Below are 6,440 nucleotides of genomic sequence, written 5' to 3' on the forward strand. Positions count from 1 at the left end.
ATTTCTTTGTCTAATTAAAAGAAAAAGGGCTCATTGACTCACTTGTCCCTAGGAACCCTGTTTTTCAAAAGATACACTCAAAGAGATTTTTATATAGCTTGCTTTTAAATGATTCTGGAAGTTATTCTAGGGTGTGATATAAACTCTGTATTAATTGAATTCTGACCCCTGGTCACTTCAGACCCAAATACTCAATTAGTGGGTAGGATGGAGAGAAGAAATCTCTAGCCCATTTTTCCGCATAGAGTTTCCATTCGTGACAATAGAAATTTTCACTTTCTAAAAGGGTCCTCCACTTTTTGTTCAAATAAATGAGATACTAAATATGGACCAGTTTGATTTAACCCAAAATTAATTGTAGAAGGAACTTATACCCAAGACCTCTGGCAGTGAGGAAAACTCTAGGTGCCTTTTCTCAGGAATACTGATATCATTATACATACCATGTTTCCCTGATAATAAGACACTGTCTTATTATTTTTTTTGGACAGAAAAACACCAGAGGGCTTATTTTCAGGGGAGGGCTTATTTTAATGAACATTGACAGCAATTTTAATAAACAGGTAAATGTGAACAAAAGAATGTACCTTTATTCAATAAGCAAATCACTGGGGAAGAACAGGATGACGCGCTCACTGCTGCAGCTCTGATTGGATGCAGCTCGGAGCGCGGCGTGCGTTTCACGGTGGGGGTGCATACAGAGGGTACCGTAATGTAGTGTGTAGCGCAGGGGATCACCTTCACTACAGTAGCAATCTCAATAGGGCTTATTTTCGAGGAATCTTACACAGTAAGGGGAGGGCTTATTTTCAGGATAGGTCTTATTATTGGGGAAACACGGTATGACTCACAGTGCCAACAAAGAGATAGGTTTAGGTTTTTCCTTGGCACTTTGGGTTGCCTGCTATGCCCATACTTCTTTCTTGTTTTAACCACATCTTCATCATGGTCCTCTCAAGTCTGAATAAGGCCAGGCATTTCTATCTCCTCTCCTACCTTCTCAAATCACAGCTCTTTTTCTCTCTACAATTCTTTCTGTGGATGACAGCTCCTTGTTTTCTGGAGATAGGGTGAGGAGAGAGGACAGAATTCTTTATGTTGGCCTGTGTATCTGACTTAAATACAGTTGAGTTGAAAGAGCTAGAAATTAAAAGACTTAGTCAAAATTTGTTTTACAATCTGATTTCAACCATGTTAAATTGGTACTTAGCCTTCATACATTAATGAAAAAAGAGTCTAACACACCATAAATAAATATATTTGAATAGTTAAAAGCTGGTATTTAAACTGCTGAGCTAAATCAGCCACATGTAAGCATTGTAACTATAATGCATGTCTTTCTGTATGGCAATATCCAGCAATTTATCTTCAGCTTTTCTGCTAGAGACAGAGAGAGGGTGGCTACATCAAAGCTGCAAAACATTTCAGAATTCAATAATGCAGATTGATTTCTTCTTCTTATTCAGATCTGTGGGTTTATTTAACTGACAAATTGGACTTTATTTCCTAGTTAACTATATCTTTCATTGGTCGGTCATCATCCAACCCTGAAATAAATGTTAGATGATTAAAGAAGTAAAGGTTAAAACATTTAAACCACATGCTGTAGATCTCAAAAATCAAGTCAAGATGTGTAAGGGAAAGAATTATTAGAGGATTTATGAAATCTGCCCCGAACAAATTAATTCATCAGTTTAGCCAAAGGCTTGTCAATGAATTCAAGAGGCTTTTTAAAAAGGAGAACATCTGTTGCATATTTAAGGTCCTGTTTATAAGTGAATGTAGTGGATTAATCTTTCTTGAGAGAGGATACACAGTTTACACAAATTCATTTGAAAGTTAATATGGAATTGCTCTATGTCTTTCAGGATCAGGGATAAACCTTGGGGGATTTGGGCAATTACTGTAATCTCCAACCCTTCTTGATGATTAAGAGAAATTTGAACTGCACTGGAGCAAAGAAAAAAAATGCTATCCATAGTGGCATTCTAGGAATACGCCACTCTTTAGAAGAGCAAACATAGTATATAGCTACTTACCTGTATATGTTACAAAATAGAGGAAGTATATCTAACAGGTTGAGAGAAGAAATCAGGATGTTGTCTCTAAAGTATGCTTCCCAACTTCATCAGAGGGTCTAAATATACTTTAAAATAATATCATGGCAACAAATTATAGGCTATTTTATTTTCTCATTAAGAAGATTAAGGGGCAGCTAGGTGGCACAGTGAATAAGGAGTAGGGAGGACCCAAGTTCAGTTCCGGCCTCAGACACTTAACACCCACACACACACACACACACACAAACTAGCCGTGTAACCTTGGGCAAGTTATTTAACCCCACTTGCCCTCCAAAAAGAAAAAAAAAAAAGATTAAAAAGAAAGACAAAAGATAGTCCCTGCTCTCAAGGAGCTCAAAGTCTAATGGGAAGGCAGCCTAAAGGTTAAAGGATGGTCCATTCAATTATTGAACAGTTAGTGACAATATTGGGTATTATATATCAAATAAGGAACTACCAAATATTTTCTAAAAAAATTAGGCAGAATTTTGAATTCTAATTTTTCTTTCCACTTGTTTGAACTCTAAATTTTTTTGATGGATCTCCATGAAAACCTTCTCTTTCTCTCCAAATATCAGTCTAGTTTACACTTACTTTCACTACCAATCCACTAGGGACTTTTATCTCTAACCAGTCCCAGAAATATTTTCCTAAATTATAATCAGGGATACTTTGAATTTTCCTTTGGGAAAACTGTACTGAACTATATTCATTGAAAAATATTTGTTTAAAAATTCTGATTTAACTCAATTCACAGGTCAGACTATATCACTCCACTGTTCAGAAACTTTTAATGGCTCCCAATTGTTGATAGAATAGAAAGAAAACTTTCTAATCTGGCACAATCTGGTTCCAACTACCTCCCATCCTTATTTCACTCTGTTTCACTATCTGCACTCCAGGTTCCAGTCCAATTGGATTACCATTTATTCCAAAATTTCATGTTGCTCTCTCCCTCCATTTGTATAGTGCATCCCCTCTTTCCTGGAATGTCTGCTTTTATTGTCTCTTGTTGAAATTTTACATCAAAGTCTAGTTCAGGGTTCATCTTCTCCAAGATACCCCCCAACAGAAAGTGATCTCTTTCTCCTCAAATTTTCCTAAGGCACTTTGTCTGAACTTCTCATTTTCTCCATCACAGTAAACCTTGTTTCATACTTTTTGGTTGGTATATCATGTGTCCCTCATATGGGATTATAATCTCCTTTGAGAAGAGGGAATTTTTTTTATTATTGTATATGCCAAGCCAAGAACAATGACTTGTTCGTAATAGATGGTTAAAATGTCCGTCAAGTTTAATTGCATTCAGTATAAAATACATTCTGTTTATTTTATAGAATAAGGAAGGCAGAGCATAGTAGTTTTGGTTCAATGTTGCACAAAAGGAAAATAATAACAAACACTTATGTAGCATTTAATACATGGTAGGCACCATGCTAAGCCCTTTACAATTATTATTTCATTTGATCCTCACAACAACCCTGGGAAACAGATGCTGTTGTTATCCCTACTTTGCCAGTGAAGAAAGTGAGGGAAACAGAGGCTGTGACTCTCCTTGAGTTACATAGTTAAACAATGTCTGAGTTTAGATTTAAACTCAGTTCTTACAGACTCCAGGCCTGATGTTCTGTTCACTGTGTCATCAGGCTGCCACTAATTGAAGAAAACGCCAAAAAACTGGAGCAATTTGCTAATAACCCATGATTCAAGAGGGCATCTTTTTAGCTGTTTTTTTCTTAGTTGAAGTTCAAAAGCAATGGTTTCTCCTATTCCTTCCAGCTCACACACTTTCTTCAAAGGAAAGCAATATAGGTTGAATACAAAGTTGTAGCAAAGTATGGCATTTGTTGAAGATCACTCCTTGCTCCTGGGGATATCGGATATTGTACTTCACTGACTACAAAGAAAGACTCTAGAACAGCAGATTGCTGACTGCTCTCCTAACTTTTCCAAATTCATAAGAGCAGAGGTTCCAATCCCTTAACCCAGAAAAGAACAAACTTAAAAGCCAAATACTGAGGCCTTTTCATAGGACCATATGACCTCCAAAGGAAAGAGTGACTAAAATCCTCTATGGGTAAAGTTGAAAAGGAAAATGGCTATAAGGCACCAGACTAGGATGACCATCATTAGAAGATGCCCGGTTCTGACGACATTGCCAGCCAAAACAGAATCCTCCCAACCATTTGGTTAGCAGACTGGAACCAGTTCCAGAATTGATGGTCCAAGATACTCCCTTTCCAGAGCATTATAACTCACCCAGAAGCATAGGCCTCAGCTTCTCCCCCCCCAGGGAGATACCCTTTCAGGCTCTGAGTGTGCCAAAGAGGAATGGTTAGAAACCATCTACAAAGCTTCAAGAACAGGTTGTGGCAGATTTGCCTCTTACCCTTTTTATTGATAGGTTGGGAAAATGAAGTAGAAGTCGTTTGTCTAAATTTTAGCAAAAGTTTTGACAGAATCTCTCGTGATTTTTTTCATGCTATTCTTATGGACAAGAAGGAGAGATGTAAGTTAGAAAAAGGCAGTTAGATGAATTTTGAGCTGGTTGAATAGTCAGATCTAAAGAGAAATCATTAACGGTTTTATGTCAATGTGGAAGGAATTGGGAGGATGCCAACCAGTGATGAGTTCTAGAGACAAACACTTGACCATGAACTGCTTAAGATATTTATCAAATACTCGGATAATGTCATGGATGACATGCTTATCAAATCTCTGGATGGCACAAAGCTAGGAGGGTTACAGAGTCAGGATCCAAAAAGATCTCAACGGGCAAGAACATTTGGCTCAGCTTAAGACGATGAAACTTCATAGGGATAAACACTGAGTCTTACACTTTTACAAACTCAACTCCCCAAGTCCAAGATGGGAAAAATATGGGTAGGCAACATGTTGTCTGGAAAAAAAAAATTGCCGTGGGTTTCAGTGATCTGTAAACTCAATATGACTCAATGGTGGTATGACGTGGCAGTCAAAAAATGAGTTTAGGTTCCATAATCAGACTACATCTGGGCTATTATGTTCAGTTCTGGGGGTCACCGTTTAGGAAGGATATTTAGAAGCTGGAAAGCACCTTGATGAGGACAACTAGGGCAGCTGATTATTAGTCTGACTTTACTTATTTTTTAAATGTTGAATTCATTCAGAGTGGCAAAGTCCTCATGTAAGCAGGAGGCATGCAGAGGATACCAGGTGCCTGAGAAATCAGGGAAATTCATGGAGAAAATTTAAAAGAGAAGACCAAAGAGATATCAAAGCAAAAATTCGCCTATTTTCCCATTTTGTTTAGGCCTCCACAGCAAAGTGACGTGCAGAACATAGAGAATTATTTATCTACTTATGCCAAATTTCCTAGTTCTTAATCACATATCTAGTGGGAATCTGCAAACAAATATTTACTTTTCCAGGATAGCTAAAGTTTCCCTAGAACAAAAAGGAAATCCAGGCCCATGGAAACATGAAAACAAACTAGCCCAGTACTACTCTGCTCTGTATTGTTTACTCCACCTTCACTGTTGTGCACATTTTAAACTATGTTCTTTCACAAGAAAGGTCGCTCCTCCATTGTCATTAAATTTACATTTCTCCCCTCCCCTTATGATAAAAATAAGATCAAAGAAGACAAATTCAGTTCCTCTGCTGAAGTTTATTTTAGCAAGTGCCAGGCAAGGATCAGTTGACAAGGTCAGTGAAAAGCAGACAATCTCAGTATGACTAATTGGCTTCTACTTTTGAGAACTTCCTTTATGAGAAATGAGTTAATGTCTTGAGGTTTTGCCCTCACATGTCATTACAGATTTCTGCCCTGCTTTATTAAAATTGTAGTAAAACCTGAGATGTACAGATGTTATACATGTCTTTCTTCTGAAAAGAGCCTTTCAATTTGCTCTAGTCTCTCCCTCCCTTGAGATCAGAAAACAATATCATTCTAGTCTTGAGTACTTTTAAGTACCATTTCTTATGTGGCTAAATATTATTACTCTTCCTTATATTTTAGATTTTTGAAAATTAATAATGATACTGACAAGGACCTGGTCAGCAGAAAGTCCCTGAATGTAGCAGGCACATGTAGAATGTTTATTCATTGATGATTGCCTGCACGTTGGACAGTTCCACTTGAACTAAGTTAATGCTAAGTGTAATAATATTTATACTGGATTGCAATTATAGCCTGTTGCTCAAAGATAAAACTCAATACTAGGAGTTTCTCACATATCTCTTTGACTCATGTCCCTACCCTGAGTTTCAACTCAGGACAGAAGAGTTTAGTTCAGTTTCCCCCTCACTCAGGCTTTCTGCCTTTTCTGATAATATTAGAATTTGAGTTTTGTCACTTAATTCTCATAAAAGCTTTCATTTTAACAAAACATTGAAGAT

The sequence above is a fragment of the Petaurus breviceps genome, unplaced genomic scaffold (genome assembly GCF_028583685.1).
Source record: "Petaurus breviceps papuanus isolate PSGF00001 unplaced genomic scaffold, PetGlider_PUasm1.0 183, whole genome shotgun sequence".
Taxonomy (NCBI): domain Eukaryota; kingdom Metazoa; phylum Chordata; class Mammalia; order Diprotodontia; family Petauridae; genus Petaurus; species Petaurus breviceps.